This window comes from Aotus nancymaae, unplaced genomic scaffold (assembly GCF_030222135.1).
Source record: "Aotus nancymaae isolate 86718 unplaced genomic scaffold, 86718_ANA_hifiasm-v0.15.2.pri h1tg000012l, whole genome shotgun sequence".
Classification (NCBI taxonomy): domain Eukaryota; kingdom Metazoa; phylum Chordata; class Mammalia; order Primates; family Aotidae; genus Aotus; species Aotus nancymaae.
In genome coordinates this window covers 23,439,983-23,464,173 of record NW_026988423.1, presented here as the reverse complement: position 1 = coordinate 23,464,173, position 24,191 = coordinate 23,439,983, and the positions used below count along the sequence as shown (strand labels likewise).

Sequence of the window (24,191 nt, the reverse complement as noted above, 5' to 3'; positions counted from 1 at the left end):
TATTTATTTTTCTTTAGAGAGAGGGATTTTCTCTGTTGCTCAGGCTGGAGTGCAATGAATGGCATGATCCTAACTCACGCTGCAACCTCGATCTCCTGGGCTCAGGCGATCCTCCCACCTCAGCCTCCTCCTCAGGTGTGCGCCACAATATAATCTTGTAGAGATGAGGGTGTCGCTACATTGCTGGTATTAAACTCCTGGCCTCAAGCATTCCTCCTGCTTCAGCCTCCCAAAGGGCTGGGATTCCAGGAGTGCAGCTGGTTGCTTTGCATTCTTTTTTTTTTTTTTTTTTTTTTCTGAGACAGAGTCTTGCTCTTGTTGCCCAGGCTGGTAATTTTTTGTATTTTTAGTAGAGACGGGGTTTCACTATGTTGGCCAGGCTGGTCTCGAACTCCTGACCTCAGGCGATCCACCCACCTCAGCCTCCCAAAGTGCTGGGATTATAGGCGTGAGCCACCATGCCCGGCCTTGCATTCTTTTATGAGATGGCCAGTCAGATACGGCCACAAGAGGAGCCAGAGGAGAGGCTCAGGAAAACAGTTTATTGTACTCCTGGGTCCTAGGGACAGGAAGCATGGCATGCCATGCAGGGCGAAAAGGAAAAGACACTGAGGTGGTCAAAGGGCAGAAGACAAGTGTCGGGGAGGTTTAGGCTAGTGCTTTTTGGGGTCGGGGGTTTTTCGGGAAAGGCAAGGCAGGGTAGTTTGAATAATTTCAGTGGCTTTGGGCTATACATTGGTCCCTAATTGACTGGGAGCTGGTACTGGGCAGAGGAATTTTGCCTCTGGGAGTGTATAGGACAAATAGAGGGGGTGTGGGTCTGGGACTGGTTTATTTGCATATCAAAGACAGGCTTCTGGCCGAGCCCTTTGCTATCTCTAAAAATTGGCTAGCCCAGGGAGAGGCAGTCTCTCCCCAGCCAGAATGGTTTATTTATTTTATTTTATTTTCTTGTAGAGACGAGGTCTTGCTATATTGCTCAGGCTGGTCTTGAACGCCTGGCTTCAAGCATCCTCTTGCCTCAGCCTCCCAAAGTTTTGGGATTACAAGCGTGAGCCACCACACCTGGCCAATAAAGATTTTTCAGGGTGTGCACTATTTTTTTTTGAGACGGAGTCTTTTCTGTGGCCAGGCTGGAGTGCAGTGGCTCGATCTCGGCTCACTGCAACCTCCACCTCCTGGGTTCAAGTGATTCTCCTGCTTCAGCCTCCTGAGTAGCTGGGAGTACAGGCACACACCATCACGCCCAGCTAATTTTTGTATTTTTAGTAGAGACAGTGTTTCACCATGTTGACCAGGATGATCTCAATCTCTTCACCTTGTGATCCACCCGCCTCAGGCTCCAAAAGCGCTGGGATTACAGTCATGAGCCACCGGGCCCGGCCCAGGGTGTGCGTTCTTATTAATAAATTCAATTAATAAATTCATCCAGGCCAGGCGTGGTGGCTCACCCTGTAATCCCAGCTGGGAGGTTGAGGCAGGTGGATCACCTGAGGTCAGGAGTTTGAGACCAGCCCGGCCAACATGGTGAAACCCCATCTCTACTAAAAATACAAAATTTAGCTGGGCATAGTAGCAGGTGCCTGTAATCCCAGCTACTCAGGAGGTTGAGGCAGGAGAATCACTTAAACCTGGGAGGTGGAGGTTGCAGTGAGCTGAGATTGTGCCACTGCACTCCAGACTGAGCAGCAGAGAGAGACTCTGGCTCAAAAACAAACAAATAAATAAATTCATCCAAATCCAAAATTATATTTCTTCCATACTGATCCAACACCTTCAGGATCTGTTCCCCTACATATTCCCTGACTTTCAGTCAGTATAAATCTGCATTTGAGGATCTTGGTAAAAGGTAAAGGGAATTGTTTGCACTTTTCTTTTTTGTTTTTTTTTTTTTGTTTTTGAGACAGAATCTGGCTCTGTCAACAGGCTGGAGTGCAGTGTCATGATCTCAGCTCACTGCAACCTCTGCCTTCTGGGTTCAAGCTATCCTCATGCCTTAGCCTCCCAATTAGCTGGGATTACAGGCACGTGCCACCACACCTAGCTAGTTTTTGTATTTTTGTAGAGACACGATTTCACCATGTTGGCCAGAATGATCTTGATCTCCTGACCTCGTGATCTGCCCGCCTCGGCCTCCCAAAGTGCTGGGATTACAGGCATGACCTACTGCACCTGGCCTGTACTATTCTTATAGCTTTGCTGTAAATATGAAAGGATGTCAAAAGAAAACGTGAATCAATGTATACATTGACAAACTCTCAATATTCTTTTGGTGTGTATGGTATTTCCTCATGAGTCACCCTGCGGCCTGCTGTGACTTGAATCTCTGAGCTTACAGATCTAAAAGAGTGGGTGGGGTTGAGTTCCTAAAAGGATCAGTGTACTCTGAGAGGCCACTAGCTCTGGGGAGATCATCACAGGTTCTTCAGGTTAGGGAAGATCAACTGCAGATAGAGAGGAAGGTCACTTTTTTTGACTAAGGATGGTCAGCCGAATTTAGGGTTTAAGGCAGGGGTGTCCAATCTTTTGGCTTCCCTGGGCCACATTGAAATAATTGTCTTGGGCCACACATTAAATACACCAACACTAACAATAGCTGATGAGCAAAAAAAAAAAAAAAAAAAGGAAAAAGCAAAAAAGTCGCAAAAAAACTCATAGTTTTTTTTTGTTGTTGTTTTTGAGACCCAGTTTTGCTCTTGTTGCCCAGGCTGGAGTGCAATGGTGCCATCTCGGCTCACTACAACCTCAGCCTCCCAGGTTCAAGCAAGTCTCCTGCCTCAGCCTTCCAAGTAGCTGGGATTACAGGTGCGTGCCACTACGCTCGGCTAAGTTTTGTATTTTTGGTGAAGACAGGGTTTCACCATGTTGGCCAGGCTGGTCTTGAACTCCTGACCTCAGGTGATCCACCCAGCTTGGCCTCCCAAAGTGCTGTGATTACAGGCATGAGCCACCACGCCTGGCCAAACTTCATAATGTTTTAAGAAAGTTTACGAATTTGTGTTGGGCCACATTCAAAGGTGTCCTGGGACACCTGCAGCCTGCGGGTCCACAGGTTGGTCAAGCTTGGTTTAAGGTTTTTAGCCTCATAGGAATTCATCCACATGTCTGTATCCTAAGATTCAGGGTCTTACTCCTTCCCAACCAATGGTCTTATTTTGAAAATAAGACACCCTAGTAGGTTATTAATTCATTTTGCATTGAAATTCAGTCTGCTGCAAGTGAACACTTAGGGTTTGGTGATCAAAAATCTTGAGCTTGGCCAGGCTCAGTGGCTCATGCCTGTAATCCCAGCACTTTGGGAGGCCGAGGCAGGCAGATCACCTGAGGTCAGGAGTTCGAGACCAGCCTGGTAAACATGGTGAAACCCCATCTCTACAAAAAACAAAACAAAACAAACAAACAAACAAAAAAAAAACTTGAACTTGAGGCTACCAAAGATAAGTGTTTTTTTATTTTTATTTTTTTTTAAGGCAGTCTTAAAGTGTTTTGGTCCATTTTCCAGATCTGGGGTGGAAATTTAAAGCCCTTAGCTCATCATTTTCTTTCTCCAATCTTTCCCCATATGTAGAAGCAACCAACCTTCCTCATTATATTCCTGTTTCTGCTAAAATGTTCTACAGTAGCAAATATTTGGCTACCCAAAGCTTTGCCCTCTAGAAGCATTTATCACAAGTGATTACAGGTAGAATGTAAGTAACTGTTTACTGCTGGCAACAATCATGAATGCACTTAAGTTTAATTAGATCAGAGAACCAGTTTCTAATTCCCATCCTTAATGATCTCTCTCATGAAACCATGGCCAGTACCAGTAAATGTATCAGTGAGGGAGGTAGAACCATTATGAATGATGAGATAAGGAATTTATGATGGGAATTTTGCTTTACACAGTTGTAGAAGCTGGGGAAATGGAAGACCAAGAGGGCAGTCAGAGAAGCAGAAGAGGAGTCACCAATGTGGGAAGGGAACTGCATCTGGCCACTGACATAGGGCTGTGATGAGAAGGCTCACGGAGAGCCACCTGGGCAGCCGCCCCCTCTGTGGATCCATCACCAAGTGTCTGATGGTCACTGGTGGTCAACAGGGTCAGGAATTGGCAAGCATTTCTGGACACTGATCAGAGCAAAGCAAGGACAAACTAGAGCTCTAGAGTTCGCTAAAGCTTCCGTCACCACATCTAACCACAATGACATTTAGAGAATAATACCTGTGGCTGGGCACAGTGGCTCACGCCTGTACAGCACTTTGGGAGGTCGAGGTGGGTGGATCACTTGAGGTCAGGAGTTCGAGACCATCCTGGCCAACATGGTGAAATCCGGTCTCTACTAAAAATACAAAAATTAGCTGGGTGTGATGGTGCATGCCTGTAGTCCCAGCTACTCGGGAGGCTGAGGCAGGAGAATCACTTGAATCTGGGAGGTGGAGGTTGCAGTGAGCCGAAGTTGTGCCACTGCACTCCAGCCTGAATGACAGACAGAGACTCAAAAAAAGGGTGAGGGAGAATTAATGTTATTTTTATGTTTGATAATGGCATTGTGGTTAGGTAAGATAATGTCATTCTTAGGAGTTGGGGTTTAAATATTTACGGGTGAACCTTCAAATGGTTTTATATTTATTTGTATTACATATTAAGTGAATATAAGAAAATGTTCAATTGTTGAATTTGGGTGGTGGATCTGCAGATGTTTCAACTTTTCTGTATGTTTGAATTTTTTCATGATAAAGTAATGGAAAATAAAAGACTTCTCTCAATTCTTACCTTCCCTGGAAGGCTTCCTTACCCTCCTGTTACCGCTTTAAAGTCTGTGCTGTCCATCCTTTTCCTTTCAAGGTATAGCTCTGAGGCATATATCCTTCTGTACTTTAATTTCTTGTTTTCTCATCTCTTCTGCCTCTAAACTTTGAAGTCCTTAAAGGGCAACATGCTCTCTTTCATCTGTAACTGTCCAGCATTTATTCTTGTACCTGGCACAGGATTGGGTGATCCATTCATCCTTGTTCAGTCAAGAACAGAAGAAAGTCTAATTTAGGAATTTTCTTCAGGGCTACCAATTCAAGTGAATCTAAGAAGAGCAACTGTTTGGGGTTTTTTAATTTTTTTTTTTTTAGGAAAGTCTTCTGCCAGAAATTTTTTTTTTTTTGAAAGATGGGGGTTTCACCATGTTGGCCAGGCTAGTCTCGAACTCCTGATCTCAAGTGATCTGCCCACCTTGGCCTCCCAAAGTGCTGAGATTACAGGCGTGAGCCACCAGGCCCGGCTGGTTTGGGGTTTTTAATTTTTGTTTTAAATTATAGAAGTGCTGCTTGCAAATTAAAATAATTTAAAATCAAAGTAAAAAATAAAGTTTTCATTCCTGTCATATACACACTTGTTAGAGTTGAGTTTAGCATGTATCCTTCCAGAATTATTTCTTTTTTTCTTTTTTTTTTTTTGAGATGGAGTCCCACTCTGTTGCCCAGGCTTGAGTGCAGTGGCATGATCTCGGCTCAATGCAACCTCTGCCTCCTGGGTTTAAGCCATTCTTCTCCCTCAGCCTCCTAAGTAGGTGGGATTACAGGTGTGTGCCACCATGGCCAGCTAATTTTTGTATCTTAGTAGAGATGGGGTTTCATCATGTTGGTCAAGCTGGTCTTGAACTCCTGACCTCGTGATCTACCCACCTTGGCATCCCAAAGTGCTGGAATTACAGGCGTGAGCCACCACGCCAAGGCCCAGAATTATTTCTATGCAATTATAAACACACACAAGCACACACATACACTTGTAGTACTATAAATATTTTCTGGAGACTTATACTTTTTAAAAATCTAATAATATATTATGGAGTTTACTATATTTGTGAATAAATAGATCATCACTCTTTACACAGGCTATGTAGTAATCGTATGGCTGTGCATTGATTTTATTTCACTACTGCATTTGAGTAACCATGTAGGTAGAGAAGCAGTCTTACATGAAACCACTACCCCAGACAAAAAGGGATTTGGCAACCAGTAGCCCAGACAAAAAGGGATTTAGCCTTAAACTGTGGGTACAAAGTCAGTGTAAACTGACAAGGAAGGGAATTTACCAAAGGTCTCAGCTTACAGAGTCCTGGTCTATTCAAGAAACAAAATAGCATGGAAGAGAAAGACCCAAGTATGAAACTGAATGGCGCCAACTGACAAGTGTGAGACCTGTAAGCACCTAATTTGTGTATACTGAGTTACCTTCCCATTGTATGAGCATAGTTCCTGCACCTTGAAGCACCCAAGATACTTCACGGCCTCTAGGAACAAGTGAAAGTGGTTAAGTGTATGGGCCTTCATTCATCTTGGAGGAGAAAGTCCCACTGGTTTCCCAGTGACAACAGAAAGTTACCCAAGCAAGTGTGGATGAAATCCCATAATGTTTCCAGAGCCAGCCAGTCTCATCATGGGTGCCCCCACCGCTTTCGCTTTCCCTAGCCATTTCTCACTATTGAAAACGTGCCTCTTCTGCTGGCAAGCCCTCCCTCCCTTCTGAGAGTCCTCACCCACCCCAACTATCCAATCTCATTTCCCTCTTAGTTTTCTTTCTCTCTTTCTTTCTATCTTCTTTCTTTCTTAATTTCTTTCTTTCTTCTTTCTTTCTTAATTTCTTTCTTCTTTCTTTCTTAATTTCTTTCTTTCTTCCTTTCTTTCTTTTCTTTCTTTCTCTTTCTTTTCTTTCTTTCTTTTCAGACAGATTCTTTCTCTGTCACCCAGGCTGGAGTACAGTGGCACAAACTCAGCTCATTGAAACCTCCACCTCCCCAGTTGAAGTGATTCTCCTGCCTCAGCCTCCTGAGTAGCTGGGATTACAGGTGTGTCCCACCAGGCCTGGCTAACTTTTGTATTTTTGGTAGAGATGGGATTTTGCCATGTTAGCCAGGCTCGTCTCAAATTCCTGGCCTCAAGTGATTCACCTGTCTTGGCCTCTGAAAGTGCTCGGATTATAAGCATGAGCCACCACGCCCAGCCTTATTTCCCCTCTTAGATTTTTTTTTTTTTTTTACAGATGGGGTTTCACCATGTTGGTCAGGCTGGTCTTGAACTCCCAACCTCAGGTGATCCGCCTGCCTTGGCCTCCAAAGTGCTTGGATTACAAGCGTGAGCCACCACGCCCAGCCCCCTCTTAGTTTCTAATACTCATCCTGTTAAGTTAGAATGTTACTGTGTCAACAAAATGATGATGAAGCACATTGAGAACTTGTTTTTTTTTTTTTTTTTGAGATGGAGTTTTGCTCTTGTTGCCCAGGCTGGAGTGCAATGGCACAATCTTGGCTCACTGCAACCTCTGACTCCCGGGTTCAAGTGATTCTCCTGCCTCAGCCTTTGTAGTAGCTGGGATTACAGGAGCATGACACCATGCCCAGATGATTTTTTGTATTTTTAGCAGAGACAGGCTATCACCATGTTAGCCAGGCTGGTGTCAAACTCCTGACGTCAGGTGATCCGTCCACCTTGGCCTCCCGAAGTGCTGGGATTACAGGTGTGAGCCACCGCGCCTGGTTGCACTAAGACTATTAAAATGGGTTGTGGCCGGGCACGGTGGCTCACGCCTGTAATCCCAGCACTTTGGGAGGCCGAGGCTGGTGGATCACGAGGTCAAGAGATCGAGACCATTCTGGTCAACATGGTGAAACCCCGTCTCTACTAAAAATACAAAAAATTAGCTGGGCATGGTGGCGCGTGCCTGTAATCCCAGCTACTCAAGAGGCTGACGCAGGAGAATTGCCTGAACCCAGGAGGCGGAGGTTGCGGTGAGCCGAGATCATGCCATTGCATTCCAGCCTGGGTAACAGGAGCGAAACTCCGTCTCAAAAAAAAAAAAAAAAAAAAATGGGTTGTGTAAGCATTGCATGCCTGTATCAAAACACCTCATGTACCCCATAAATATATACGCCTACTACGTACCCACAAAAATTAAAATTACACATTTATTTAAACAATTAAAAAAATTTTTAAAAAAGGGTTGTCATATCCTGATAGTGTTGCCCACTCCAAAACATAGCAGGAACCCATCCCTGTCAATTCACTTTCACTGCCACGTCAGAAGTGTGTGCTCATGGCCCTGTTTGCTGCTAAGCACAAGTCTTTCTGCAAGTAAAATAGATAGTAATGAGTTTATATGCACAGTTAGCTTTATATAAATCCAGTGAGTGGTGATCCAAGAAGTAACAAGTTTTGGAGGCAAAGTAAATACTAAGATTGGGAATTTCAATCTGGGATTCTGTATACTGTTAGGAAAGCTCAATGTTAGATTATTTAAATGCTATTCAATAATGTTCATTGGCAGTTTTTAGTGTTTGAATATTCGCTGTGATTACAGTCATTTGTAAATACTTTAGTAGAAGAAATGCAAAAGAAGAGATATGCTGTTGTAAAATACAATGAAATCAGAACTAATCTGTAATCTGAATTTGCAAAAATATTATCAACTTCAACAGTAAAACCAAAATCAGGGCAGCATTATAAAAGGAAATGAACTTGTATGAAGCATCATGTACTCTAATCCCTAAAGATGCTTCTGGATTTATTTTCAGCAATTCAACTGATGTCAATTCAAATGAAAGAGATTTCTTTCATATGTGGACTATCTATCATGAAGCAAAGATTAAGACTACTAGACAGGGCAATCCATGCTTTGCATGTTTATGTTTTTCATTTTAAGGATGCTAACTTTTTTGGCCAGCATAGTGACTCATACCTGTCATCTCAGCACTTTGGGAGGTGGAGATGGGAGAATCCCTTGAACCCAGGAGACGGAGGTTACAGTGAGCTGACAGCGTGCCACCGCACTCCAGCCTGGACGACAGAGAGAGAGAAAGAGAGAGAGAGACCCTGTCTCAAAAAAGTTTTAAAAGTTTAAAATAAGAAAAGTTTTTTTTGAAGATCATGCATACCAACATTTAAAACATTAAAGTGTTATGAAAATACAGAATAGTTTTTAATATCAATAATTTCTAAGAATTCCTAGGAATTTCTATTTTATTCCCAAATCCTAAAAAATTGGCCATAAAATGATAAATTTGAAGCTGTTGATGGGTATTCTGGGTGCTATAACTGTGTCTATTCTCATATGTGTTTGAAAATTTTCTTTTTTTTTTTTTTTTTTTGAGTCAAAGTCTCATTCTGTCACCCAGTCTGGAGTGCAGTGGCACAATTTCATCTCACTGCAATCTCTGCCTCCCTGCTTCAAGTGATTCTCATGCCTCAGTCTCCTGAGTAGCTGGGATTACAGGTGCCCGCTGACACACTCAGCTAATTTTTGTATCTTTGGTAGAGGCAGGGTTTCACCATGTTGGCCAGGCTGGTTTGAACTCCTGACCTCAAGTGATCCACCCACCTCGGCCTTTCAAAGTGTTGGGATTACAGGTATGAGCCACCACACCCAGCCTATGTTTAAATTTTTCTAAACCAAAACTGGATCATTTGGACTGCATTCCTGCCTAAAATCCTTTGATGACTTTCTAGCACCCTTAGGATAAAAGCTAGCCTCTTTGTGTCCTTTAAAGCTTGCGTCATTTTGACCTTTTCACCCTTCAGCTCCAATTCTCACTCTCCTACTACTTTCCAGCAACATCAGGGTTTTCTCAGTTCCTCAAACTCACTACTTTCCTGACTCAAGGTCTTTGCCCATGCTGTTTACTCTGCTCAAAATATTCTTTCAGGCCAGCACTTTGGGAGGTCCAGGCAGGCGGATCACATGAGGCCAGGAGTTTAGACCAGCCTGGCCAACATGGAGAAACCTTGTCTCTACTTAAAAAAAAAAAAAAAAATTAGTTGGGCATGGTGGCACAGGCCTGTAATCCCAGCTACTCGGAAGGCTGAGGCAGGAGAATTGCATGAAGCTGGGAGGTGGAGGTTGCAGTGAGCTGAGATTGTGCCACTGCACTCCAGCCTGGGCAACAGAGCAAGACTCCATCTCAAGAAAAAAAAAAAAAGGAATACTCTTTCTGCTACTATTTCCCTGGCTAACTTTTACTTACCTTTCAATACGAGTTCCTCCTAGAGGCTTTCCTTAGACAACCTCCTCCCTGCTGCCAAATCTAAATAAGATCTTCCTGTGAAAATCTCCCCTGCCCCGTCCTACCATCCTTCATACCCCTTCTCACAGTTTGTAGTGATATATTTATTCACGTACTCACTGGTTTAATGACTGTCCCTTGCTACATGTTAAGGGCAGGGGGCATGTCCTTTTGGTTCATACCTATTATATCTATCTACACTCTTAGGACAAGGCTTTGTACGAAATTGGCCCTTGGTAACTACTAGTGTAAACAATCCGACTGTCCAAGGGAGGCAGGTACTATGACAAAAAGGAAATAAAGTTCAGCAAAATTGCTCTTAGTGAATATGTAACAGCTCTCAGAACCACCAATTTTTTTTTATTGTCCAAAAATTCCATTCTAGAATTTCACCTAAGATCAACATTGAGCTTGCTATTTGTCACTTCTGGAGTCTACCTCTCTTCTTCTTTTTTTTTTTTTTTTCTAAGATAAGGTCTTACTTTGTCATGCAGGCCAGAGTGCAGTGGTACGAACATGCCTCACTGTAGCCTTGACCTCTGGATTCAAGCGATCCTCCTGCCTCAGACTCCCAAGTAGCTGGGACCACAGGTGCCCATCACCACACCTGGCTATTTTTTTTTTTAATTTTTTTTAAGATGGGGTTTCACCATGTTGGTCAGGCTGGTCTTGAACTCCAGACCTCAGGTGATCCGCCCGCCTCAGCCTCCCAGAGTGCTAGGACCACAGACGTGAGCCACTGCATCTGGCCTATTTTTTTTTTTTTTTTTTTTTTTTTTGAGATGGAGTTTTGCTCTTGTTGCCCAGTCTGGAGTGCAATGTCACGATCTCAGCTCACCGCAACTTCCGCCACCTGGGTTCAAGCGATTCTCCTGCCTTAGCCTCCCAAGTAGCTGGGATTACAGGCATGTGCCACCACATCCAGCTAATTTTGTATTTTTAGTAGAGACAGGGTTTCTCCATGTTGGCCAGGCTGGTCTCGAACTCCTGACCTCAGGTGATCCGCCCACTTCAGCCTCCCAAAGTGCTGGAATTACAGGCGGGAGCCACCTCACCCGGCTCACATCTGGCTAATTTTTGTATTTTGCATTCTTTTGTTTGTTTGTTTAGAGAAGGGGTTTTGCCATACTGCCCAGGCTGGTCTCGAACTCCTGGGCTCAAGCGATCCACCCACCTCAGCCTCCCAAAGTGCTGGGATTACAGGTGTGTGCCATTGTGCCTGGCCCCTTTCTTCTTTTTTGTTTTGTTTTGTTTGAGACAGAGTCTCACTCTGCCACCCAGGCTGAAATGCAGTGGTGCTATCTCAGCTCACTGCAGCCTCTGCCTTAAGCAATTCTTGTGCCTCAGCCTCCTGAGTAGCTGGGATTACAGGCGCATGCCACCATGCCCAGCCAATTTTTGTATTTTTAGTGGAGACAGGGTTTCATCATGATAGTCACGCTGGTCTCGAACTCCTGACCTCAAATGATCCACCTGCCTCGGCCTCCCAAAGCGCTGGGATTATAGGCATAAGCCACTGCACCTGGCCCCTTTCTTCTTAACAACCTTAATTAAATAAAAAACTGATCCTCTAAGGCTGGCAATGGAGGGAAAAAGCAGCTCAGGAGAATTAATAGGCATAGCAGCCAGTTGCCATGTGTGGAACTAATTTGCCTAGAATTCCATGTTGGCTTTTTTTTTTTTTTTTTGGCTAGTCAAGTGAAGCAGTGGGAATGGAGAAGGAGCAAAGAAATCTGTAACTGGTTGTGATAAATTAGTTGTAAACACCACTGCACTCAGACCCACCCCAAGTTTTTTTTTCAGAACGTAATTTATATTTAATTTATTTTAATTTATTTATTTTTAGAGACAGAGTGTTGCTCTGTCACCTAGGCTGGAGTGCAGTGGCATGATCAGGGCTCACTGCAGCCTGGAACTCCTGGGCCCAAATGATCCTCCCACTTCAGCCTCCTAAGTAGCTGGGACTACAGGAGTGCAACACTATGCCTGGCTAACTTTTTACTTTTTGTAGAGATGGGGTCTCACTATGTTGCCCAGGATGGTCTTGAACTCCTGAGCTCAAGCAATTCTCCTGCCTCAACCTCCCAAGGTGCTGAGATTATAGGTGTCAGCCACCGTGCCTGGTTGCCCCTAGTTTTGATTCTTATCCTAAGATTTAGTTTTTGGTCCAAGTAAAGAGGGTACTTCACCATTGTGTATACAGACATTGAAAAGACAGTAGAACATTTTTAAAAATGTTTTATCAATAAAAATTTAACTGCTATCCAAATGTCACATATTGTGCTATAAAAAAAAATTAACAATGTAAATGAAATGAATAAATTCCTGGAAAGACACAAATGACCACACTGACTCAGGAAGAAATAAAATACCTGAATAGTCCTGTATCAGTTAAATAAAGCGGATTTGAAATTTAAAATCTTAGGCTCTGGTGAGTTGTTAACAAAATAGTAGCAAATCGAATTCAGCAATAGGTGAAAAGGATAATACAGCCTTCCAAAGTGAGTTCGTTCTAGGAATGCAAGATTGGTTTAACATTTGAAAACCAATTAATGTAATTCACCATGTTAATAGAATAAAGGAGAAAAACCATATAACTATCTCAGAGGCAGAAAAAACATTTAACCAAATTCAAAACTAAAATTTGTAACAATAACAACAAAAACCCCCCAAAACCCAAACTTTGACCGAGACGTCTTTGCCGACGATTCACCTTGTAACTTTACTTCCACACTTTCTGCTGAGCACCAAGAATCTCTCTCCGTGGCCAAGCCTGGAGGAGTCAACACTCAACCTTAAACAAATATTGGTGGGCCTGTTGGGAGCTGAGGATACTGTTGTGAATAAGCAGATGAGGTCCCTACTTTATAGAGTTCACATTCTTGGAAATAGGCTTGATTTTATTAAGGGTTCTGGAAGGACTCCTTTCACTTTCATCCTACCCATGCCACTTTTAAAACATCTGTAGGTGGTTTTCTGAGCTTCATCCTGTTGGGCAATGAGACTTGTGGTCTGGTTGTTGGACTTTTCTAGCACCACTGCCCCAAAATGCCAGTCCCTACCACTGCCTCAAAAGAAGAAACCAAGACTGCCTCGTGCTCTGAGACCAGAGAAGAACAATCCACCTCTCTGGGCTTGCTGAAGAAGACAGAAAAATCCAGCAGGAAGCAATTGAACGTATTGATGAAGTACAAGATGAAAAAAACTTTTTTTTTTTTTTTTTCCGAGTCAGAGTCTCACTCTTGTCACCCAGACTGGAGTGAAATGGTGCGATCTCGGCTCACTGCAAGCTCTGCCTCGGGTTCAAGTGACTCTCCTGCCTCAGTCTCCCAAGTAGTTGGGATTATTGGTGCCTGCCACCATGCCAGGCTAGTTTTGTATTTTTAGTAGAGATGGGTTTCTCCATGTTGGCCAGGCTGGTCTCAAACTCCTGACCTCAAGTGATCCGCCCGCCTTGGCCTCCCACAGTGCTAGGATTACAGGTGTGAGCCACCACGCCCAGCTGACAGACTTAATGAACAAGCTAGTGAGGAGATTTTGAAACTAGAAAAGAAATATAGCAAACTCTGCCAGCCATTTTTTCCAAAGAGATCAGAGTTGATTGCCAAAATCCCAAATTTTGGGGTAACAATATTTGTTAACCATCCACAAGTGTTTGTATTGCTTATGGAGGAGGATAAGGAGGCACTGCATTATTTGACAGAGTTGAATTGACAGAATTTGAAGATATTAAATTAGGTTACAGAATAGATTTTTATTTTGATGAAAATTCTTACTATGAAAATAAAGTTATCTCCAAAGAATTTCACCTGAATGAGAGTGGTGATCCGTCTTCAAAGTCCACTGAAATCAAATGGAAATCTGGAAGGGATTTGACAGAAAGTTCAAGTCAGACACAGAATAAAGCCAGCATGAGGAATCGAAGAGCTTTTTTTTACCTGGTTCACTGATCATTCTGATGCAGGTGTTAGGGAGTTAGGAGAGGTCATCAAAGATGATATTTGCCCAGACCTATTACAATACTACTTGGTTCCTGATATGGATGATAAAGAAAAAGAAGAAGGCTGGGCGAGCTGGCTCACATCTGTAATCCCAGAGCTTTGGGAGGCTGAGGCAGGTGGATTGTCTGCGGGCAGGAATTAGAGACCAGCCTGGCCAACATGGTGAAACTCCGTTTCTACTAAAAATACAAAAAAATTACCTGGGTGTGGTGGTGCACGCCTGTAATCCCAGCTACTCTGGAGGTTGAGGCAGAGGCATTGCTTGAACCGGGAGGCAGAGGTTGCCGTGAGCTGAGATTGCGCCATTGCATTCCAGCCTGAGCAACGAGAGTGAAACTCCATCTCAAAAAAAAAAAAAAAAAAAAAAGAAGATGATGATGATGATGAAGGGTTGGAAGATACTGACAAAGGAGAGGAGGATGAAGGAAGAGACGAGTAATAGAACACTGATGGATTCCAACCTTCTTTTTAAAAAATGTTCCCCATTTTCTGGGAGCAAGTTGCAGTCACACTGGGCACACTGTTCTTGAAGTTTCTTTTCTTTATACCGTTGGTCTTATTTTGGGGGGATGTACCTTGAACAGAATACAATGGGAAAAGAGTCTCTATCCCTTTCCATCCCAAAATCATTTTTATCCCTTCTGGTCTGAACAAAAACTCTATGGAATCAACACCCCCAGGTTCTGTGGGAGAAAAGGAAAACCTACTTCCTTCACTCTGCTGGAAGCTGGAGGATGCTAGACTCCTGTGTAGAATTCTCGCTTTCTTCCTCCTTTCTCTGTGTATTGGGCTCAGAGAGTTCACCGTGTCTCCATGTGAACATGGACAGTTAGTATTTGCCAACATGTATCTGTCTACTTTCTTTTGTTTAAAAAAAGGGGGGAAAAGGGCCAGGAGAAGGGAGTTAAATGTGAATTGAGACTGGGAACAGTGACTCACACCTGTAATCCCAGCACTTTGGGAGGCTGAGGTGGGTGGATCACTTGAGGTCAGGAGTTTGAGACAAGCCTGGCCAACATGGTAAAACCCAGTCTCTGCTAAAAATACAAAAAATTGCTGGATGTGGTGGCAGATGCTTGAAATCCCAGCTACTCAGGAGGCTGAGGCAGGAGAATTGCTTAAACCTGGGAGGTGGCTAATTTTTGTATTTTTAGTAGAGACAGGGTTTTGCCATGTTGGCCAGGTGGATCACAAGGTCAAGAGATGGAGACTATCCTGGCCAACATGGTAAAACCTTGTCTCTACTAAAAATATAAAATATTAGCCAGGCATGGTGGCAAGCACCTGCAATCCCACCTACTCAGGAGACTGAGGCAGGAAAATCACTTGAACCCAGAAGGTGGAGGTTGCAGTGAGCTGAGATCGCACCATTGCACTCCAACCCTGGGCGACAGTTTGAGACTCTGTCTCAAACTCACTGCAACCTCTGCCTCCTGGGTTCAAGTGATTCTCCTGCCTCAGCCTCCTGAGTAGCTGGGATTATAGGTGCCTGCCACCACGCCCAGTTAATTTTTTGTATTTTAGTAGAGATGGGGTTTCACTATGTTGGCCAGCTTGGTCTCGAACTCCTGACTTCAGGTGGTCCAACCACTTTGGTCTCCCAAAGTGTTAGGATTATAGGCTTGAGCCACTGCGCCTGGCCGAGGCTGGTATTGAACTGCTGACCTCAGGTGATCTGCCTGCCTCAGCCTCCCAAAGTGCTGGGATTACAGGCGTGAGCCACCGCACTCAGCGATCATTCACTGTTTTTGTTGTTGTTGTTTTCAGACACTGTCTCACTCTGTCGCCCAGGCTGGAGTTGCGGTGGTGAGATCTCAGCTCGCTGCAACCTTTACCTCCCAGTTCAAGCAGTTCTCCCACCTCAGCCTCCTGAGTAGCTGGGACTTCAGGAGAGTGACACCACATCTGGCTAATTTTTTTGTATTTTTTGGTAGAGACAGGATGTCACCATGTTGGTCAGGCTGGTCTTGAACTCCTCAGGTGATCTGCTTGCCTCAGCCTCCAAAAGTGTTGGTATTACAGGCTTGAGCCACCACGCTTGGTCTCAGTCTTTTTTAGCATATTACAGACTTGTGCAACCAACCCTGCAATCTAACTTTAGAACATTCTCATGCTCCATTAGCAGTCAATCCTAAACACTTTTAAAGTGTTTAAAAAACAGTGTTCTTCATTGCTATCCTTACGTGTTTCTCTTTTTTTTTAATTTTTTTTTTTTAAGATGGGGTTTTGGCCGGGCGCAGTGGCTCATGCCTGTAATCCCAGCACTTTGGGAGGCCAAGGCGGGTGGATCACGAGGTCAAGAGATCGAGACCATCCTGGTCAACATGGTGAAACCCTGTCTCTACTAAAAATATAAACATTAGCTGGGCATGGTGGCACTCACCTGTAGTCCCAGCTACTCAGAAGGCTGAGGCAGGAGAATTGTTTTTTTATATTTTTTTAAAAAAATAAATTAAATTTTTAAAAATATATAAATAAAAATTATAAAGATGGGGTTTCAGTATGTTGGCCAGGATGGTCTCGATCTTCTGACCTTGTGATCTGCCTGCCTCAGCCTCCCAAAGTGCTGGGATTACAGGTGTGAGCCACTGCGCCCGGCTCTTGTTTCTTTTTTTAGTCTAAAGAGGACTTCAGCCTCCTGAGAATTGCTCCTATGACTGGTACATATATGCTCTGATATTTGTCTTTGAATTTGCCCTTCTGTTTTCTTTATTTTCTTGTATATGTATGTATGTATGTATGTATGTATGTATGTATTTAGAGATGGAGTTTTGCTCTTGTTGCCCAGGCTGGAGTGCAGTGGTGCAATCTCTGCTCCTGGCAACCTCCACCTCCCAGGTTCAAGCAATTCTCCTGCCTCAACCTCTCAAGTAGCTGAAATTACAGGAATGCACCACCACTCACCGATAATTTTGTATTTTTAGTAGAGATGGAGTTTCTCCATGTTGGTCAGGCTGGTCTTTAACTCCCAACCTCAGGTGATCCACCCACCTCAGCCTTCCAAAGTGCTGGGAATAAAGGCATGAGCCGTCATGCCTGGCCTCATTTTGTTATTATTATTATTATTTTTTTGAGACACAAGATAGTCGCCCAGGCTGGAGTGCAGTGGCACGATATTGGCTTATCACAAACTTCACCTCTTGGGCTCAAGCGATCTTCCCACTTCAGCCTCCCAAGTAGCTGGGATTATAGGCATATGCTACCACACTTGGCTAATTTTTGTCTTTTTAGTAGAGACAGGGTTTCACCATGTTGGGCAGGCTGGTCTCGAACTCCCGACCTCAGGTGATCTGCCTGCCTTGGCCTCCCAAAGTATTTAAATAAAAAAAAATTTTTTTTAAGGAATGGGGTCTCCGTATGTTTCCCAGGCTGTTCTGAAAATCCTGGTTTCAAGTGATCTTCCCACCTTAGGGAAGGGCTGGGATTACAGGCATGCCATTGCTTCCAGCCCCAATGTTTTTATTTATTTAAAAAATGTAGAGCCAGGGTGTGGCTCTGTCGCCTGAGCTGGGGACATAGACATGTGCCACCACATCCAGCTAAATTTTTTGTATTCTTTATAGAAACAGGTCATGTGGTCCAGAAACTCCTGGACTCAAGTGATCTGCTTGCCTCGACCTCCCAGAGTGCTGGGTTTACAGGTATGAGCCACTGCACCTGGCCGTGACTATCTGTTTTCTCTTTGCCCTTAGGACCACAGTGGATGGGCATAGTGGGTATGGTATTGTCTCCATAACATCCATTCCACTCTCCTTCAATTGTATAGCTGGAGCTCCAGCTGCTAGGGAGGGGATGTTTTGACTGTACCGCACCTAAAGTATTTATTTCTTCTATACTTTTCAGTTAAATGAGCAGATACATTTCCTTTATTCTTCAAGTCCATTTGTGGTGTCTTTTTGTTCAATGGATATGGCATCCTACTTAGGAGTCATTCGTTATTTTTTAACAGTTTTATTGAGATGTAGTTTACATACCATGCAATGCACCCATTTAAAGTGTACATACAGGCTGGGTGCGGTGACTCACGCCTATATTCCCAGCACTTTGGGAGGCGGGGAAGTTGAACAGTTTGAGAGGTGGAAGTGGGACAATCACTTGAACCCTGGAGTTGGAGACCAGATTGTGCAACACAGAGAGACCTCATTTCTCAACAAAATTAGCCAGGTGTGGTGGAGCGTGCCTGTGTCTCAGCTACTTGGGAGGTTGAGGTGGGAGAATCCCTTGAGTCCAGGAGGTTGAAACTTCAGTGAGTTGTGATCGTGCCACTGCACTCCAGCCTGTATGTGCCTGGGTGACAAAGCAAGACCATCACACACACACACACACACACACACACACACACACACACACACACAAGGTGAAGTACATACAAAATGGATTTGAGTTTATTTACAGAGCTGTGCAACCACAGAAGTAGGCAGATCACTTGAGCCCAGAAATTTGAGACCAGCCTGGGCAACTCGACGAAACCTTGTCTCTACCAAAAAAATCACTACAATCAATTTTAGGATATTTTCATCACCCCAAAAAGGAGCCCTATACCCATTAGCAGTCACTTTCCATTTCCACCCATGTTGAAATTCTGACTTCCAAGACTGTCCGACAATAACATTGTATTGTTTTAAGCCACTACGTTTGTTAAGGCAGCAATATTTATGTATCTTCTTTGGAGAAATTTCTATTCAAATCTTTGCCCATTTTTCAATTGGATTATTTATCTTTTTATTGTTGAGTTGTTAGAGCTTTTTATGTATTTTGGATACAAGTCCCTTATCAGATACATGATTTGCAAATATTTTCTCACATTCTGTGAGTTTTTTCACTTTATTGATTCTGTCTTTTAAAGCTCAAAAGTATTTAAGTTTGATGATGCCCACTTTGTCTATTTTTGTTGTTGTTTATGCTTTTGGTGTCATAACTAAGAAGAAGACTTCCTCTAACCTAAGGTCGTAAAGATTTATTCTTTTCTTCTGAAAATTTCATAGTTTAGCTTTTACATTTAGGACTATAATCCAGTTTAGTTATTGTATGTGGTGTAAAGAAGGGGTCCAACTTTCTTATTTTGTGTGTGGATATCCAGTTTTCCCAGCATGATTTATTCTTTTTTATTTTTTTGAGACAGAGTCTTACTCTGTCGCCCAGGCTGGAGTGCAATGGCACGATCTTGGCTCACTGCAACCTCTGCCTCTTGGGTTCAAGCGATTCTCCTGCTTCAACCTCCCAAGTAGCTGGGATTACAAGCACGTGCCACTGCACCCAGCTAACTTTTGTATTTTTAGTAGAGATGGGGTTTCACCGTCTTGGCCAGACTGGTCTCGAACTTCTGACCTCGTGATCCACTTGCCTCGGCCTCCCAAAGTGCTGGGATTATAGGCATGAGCCACCACGCCCAGCCCGATTTATTGAAAAGATGATTCTTTCCTCATTAAATTGTCTTACGACCCTTTTTGAAAATCAATTGGTCATAAAGCTAACAGTTTATCTTTGAACTTTCTGGTCTGTTCCATTGATCTATGTGTCTGTCCTTATGCCGGTACCACACAGCCTTGATTATTATAGTTGCCTGTGATTTTTAAATAAAATTTAAAACATTTTTTAAAATTTTGCCAGATGTGGTGGCTCACACCTGTAATCTCTGTACTTTGGGAGGCTGAGATGGGCAGATCATTTGAGGTCAGGAGTTTGAGACCAGCCTGACCAACATGGTGAAACCTCGTCTCTACTAAAAATACAAAAATTAGCTGAGCACAGTGGCATGTGCCTGTAATCCCAGCTACTAGGGAAGCTGAGGCAGGAGAATTGCTTGAACCCGGGGAGGCAGAGGCTGCAGTGAGCCAAGATTGCACCACTGCACTCCAGCCTGGGCGACAAAGAGAGACTTCGTCTCAACAACAACAACAAACTATAGATAGATAGATAGATAGATAGATAGATAGATAGATAGATAGATATAAATTTTTTGTAGACAGAGTCTCACTATGTTAGCCAGGCTGGTTTCAAACTCCTGAGTCCAAGCAATCCTCCTGCCTCAACCTCCCAAAGTGCCGAAATTATAGGCATGAGTCATTATGCCCTGCCTAAATACAATTTTTGTTCTGAAGATAGTATATTATTATTACAGAAAAATAAGAGGAAAAGGGAAGAAGAAAAAAAATTATCAATTATTTCAAGACAACCGCTGTTAATGAATTAATATATTTTATCCCTTTCCTGTTTTTATGTTATATTTTTTAACATAACTGAGATTATAATGTACAGTCAGCTCTTTGTAAGTTCTGCATCCTGGGATTCAACCAAGTACAGATGGAAAATACTTGAAAAAAGAAAGGATGGCTGCATTTGTACTGAACATGTACAGGTTTTTTTTTTCTTGTCATTATTTCCTAAATAATACAGTAAAACTACTATTCACACAGCATTAGGTCTTATAAGTAACCTAGAGATGATTTAAAGTATATGTAAAGTATATGGGAGGATGTGAGTAGGTTACATGCAAATACTACATTATTTTATATTAGGAACTTGTACATTGTGGATTTGGCATCTGTGGGGGCAGGGGAAGTCCTAGAACCAACCTTCCACAGATACTGAGGGATGACTGTAAATACAATTTTGTATTTTACACTTTTTACTTAATATTGTAATCGGCCAGGCATGGTGGCTCACACTTGTAATCCCAACACTTTGGGAGGCCCAGGTGGGCGGATCACGTGAGGCCAGGAGTTCAAGACCAGCTTGGCCAACATGACAAAAACTCGTCTCTCCTAAAAACATTAAAAAATTAGTTGGGTGTGTTGGCACATGCCTGTAATCCCAGTAGGGAGGCCGAGGCACAAGAATTGCTTGAACCTGGGAGGCCAAGATTGCACCACTGCACTGCAGCTTGGATTGTAAAAAAGCGTTTTCTCTTGGTACTGGAAAACTTAACAAAGCATCTTTCCTAATGGTTGCATTAGTGTTCTACTGTGGGAATATATTATCATTTATTTAACCAGTCTCATATTTTTTGATACCTAAATTATTCTCATTTTTTCTTATAAATAACACTGCACCATTGTGAATGAATTTTTGTATATGTTTTGGATAATTTTCTTAGGATAATTTTTTTTCTTTTTCTTTCTTTCTCCTCCTGACTTTTAGGTAATTTAACAGGAATATGATTGATATGCATCTCCAGATGGTTTTCCTAAAAATGGTATCAATTTAGCCCACCACTAGCAGGGTATAAAGAGAGCCCTGCACTGCATGCTTGCCAGTATTGGGTATTTCCCTATCTCCCCAACACTTTTTTTTGTTTTTTCAAGATGGAGTCACGCTCTGTGGCCCAGGCTGGAGTGCAATGGCACCATCTCGGTTCACTTCAACCTCCACCTCCTGGGTTCAAGCGATTCTCCTGCCTCAGCCTTTCCAGTAGCCAGGATTACAGCAGGCATGTGCCACCACGCCTGGCTAATTTTATGTATTTTTTCTTTTTTCTTTTTTTATTATTCCCTTAAAGATGTAGGAATTTTATGGATTTTTAGTAGAGATGGAGTTTCACCATGTTAGCCAGGATGGTCTCAATCTCCCAACCTCATCATCTGCCCGCCTCAAACTCCCGAAGTGGTGGGATTACAGGCGTAAGCCACCGTGCCCAGCCACATTTTTTTTTAACTATTGCAAATTTTATAGATGAAATGGTACCTGGTTTTCAAAATTTGCATTTCTTTTGTCATTAGTGAGTTGAACATTTTCCCACGTGTCTTTTAGCCCAATATATTTCCCCTTTTGTGAACTGTTCAACTTCATTTATCTTTCCGCTGGGTTCTTGATCAGTTTTGACTAACTCCCTTGGACTCTACCTCTCCTATCACTTCCCAACTCTTAACACATGGGAGTAATTCACTAAGAACATAAAGAAAGGGGCTTTCTAAATAAAAAGAATATTTAAAAATATATAGACATCTGAAAAGAGACTTTTCTTCAGAACGTGTAGAGATGAAGAAATGGGTCAGAGTAAAACTATCACCTCTGACAGGAATGTTAGCCCTTTCTGACCTGCTCCAATAGCCAGAAAAGTTGACAAATGTAGCCCTTCTTGGGCAAAGCGCTTGAGAATTTCTGTATTTAAAAATCTCCAATTCTGGCTGGGCACGGTGGCTCACACCTGTAATCCCAGCACTTTGGGAGGTCAAGACAGGAAGATTGCTTGTGTCCAGGAATTCAAGACCAGCTTGGGCAACATGGCAAAACCCTGTCTCTACAAAAAATAAAAAAGTAGCTGGACATAGTGGTGTATACTTGTGGTCCCAGCTCTTCAGGAGGCTGAGGTAGGAGGATCGCTTGAGCCCAAGAGGTCAATCCTACAGTGAGCTGTGATTGTGCCACTGAACTGTCTGGGAAGCAGTGAGAACTTCTCTCTCTCTCTCTCTCTCTGTCTCTCTCTCTCTCTTTCTCTCTCTCTCTCTCTTTCTTTCTGAGTTTTGCTCTTGTTGCCCAAGCTGGAGTGTAATGGCGCGATCTCAGCTCACTGCAACCTCTGCCTCCCAGGTTCAAGCAATTCTCCCGCCTCAGCCTCCCGAGTAGCTGGGATTACAGGTGCGCACCACCATGCCCAGCTAATTTTTTGTATTTTTAGTAGAGATGGGGTTTCACCATGTTGGCCAGGCTGGTCTTGAACTCCTGAACTCAGGTGATCTACCCACATCGGCCTCCTAAAGTGCTGGGATTACAGGCATGAACCACCACGCCTGGCCCACATTCTTATTTCTTAAGCAGTTGGTGTTTTACTCTAAAGAAAGGTGCCGCAAATCCAGATCCTAAGTACAAAGTCATCATAATTAGTAGCTGCCACATGTTTTTAACTGAAAATGGCAAATTCTTCCCTGGGTCCTCTGCATAGTGGCTCCTGCAGACCACAGACATTATCAACCATCTAATGCTCTGTCTCCACATGGAACTCTTGGAAGCTCCACCAAAGTTGTAAAGACCCAAGCCAGAAGCAATGGCAGCATGATACCAAGTCCTCCTTTGTTCAGGACCTTGTGTCTGAACTGTGTCTGAAAGAGTAAATGTAAATGATATTAACACAGGTTGGGGTAAATATGAACAAGGACTAGCCAACTTTCAGGAGTTTGAACCTCTACACAGACAATTGTAAAGATCTATGTAGGAATCTTCAGTTATTTGGTAGGAAGAAATTGGTAATTCTTTGAAAATTAATAATGCCTTATTTATTTATTTAAGAGAGAGTCTCGTTCTGTAACACAGGCTGGAGTGCAGTGCCGCGATCTCAGCTCACTGTGACCACTGCCTCCTGGGTTCAAGCAATTCTCATGCCTCAGCCTCTGAGTAGCTGGGAATACAGGTGCATGCCACTACGCTTGACTAATTTTTTTGTATTTTTAGTAAAGACGGGGTTTCACCACGTTGGCCAGGCTGGTCTTGAACGCCTGACCTCAGGTGATTCTTCTGCCTCAGCTTCCCAAAGTGCTGGGATTACAGGCGTGAGCCTCTGCACCTGGCCGATAATGCCTTATCTTTAATAAGCATGTCCAAGCAAGAATGGGATGGCTAACTAATCTGAATTCCAGCCAGTCCATGAAAGGTGATGCAAGGTGAAAAACTATAATCTCACGGGGCCGGACATCATCGTATCACCTAGCTATCCCTGAATTAGGTAAGCCTATTCACATGAGGGGACTCTGGGCATCAGTGGGAATCCCACAAAAGTCAAGCTACAAGGTTGAAGGTAATGGGGGAATACCAAACCGGAACCTGACATTTCATACTGCTTCCCTGACAGGTCCTTTCAAAGAAACAAGAACTGAAATGCAGCCTGAACTGGCATGCAAAGCAGGCAGCTATTTCAGTCTGAATCATGAGCAGGGGCCACAGTGGACCATCTGAAACTGAGGGGCAAAGGAAAACTGAACACCAAGGCCTGAGCTGCTTATTACAAAGAATTGAAACTGTCCAGGCAACTGGTCCATTCCAAACATTAGCTGTGCTGGGAGCTGGGCCAGGAAGCAGAATTTTAGATTTTCTTTCTGGCTAGAGCCATGCAACAGGGATCCTTCTCCTCCACCTGTCCCCTCCTCCCCAGGGTTCCTGCAGTCCCCTTGCTTGTCACAGGACTGAGGGGCAGCAGCCTCTTAGCATGGCTTTCCTTCGACTGCAGTGT

At 43.4% G+C, this 24,191-nt stretch overlaps 1 pseudogene; it reads left to right on the top strand.

Annotated features, from left to right (window-relative positions):
* The first annotated feature begins 13,026 nt into the window (after nucleotides 1–13,026).
* Nucleotides 13,027–17,742, top strand: LOC105729685 (protein SET-like; annotated as a pseudogene).
* The last annotated feature ends 6,449 nt before the right edge of the window (nucleotides 17,743–24,191 follow it).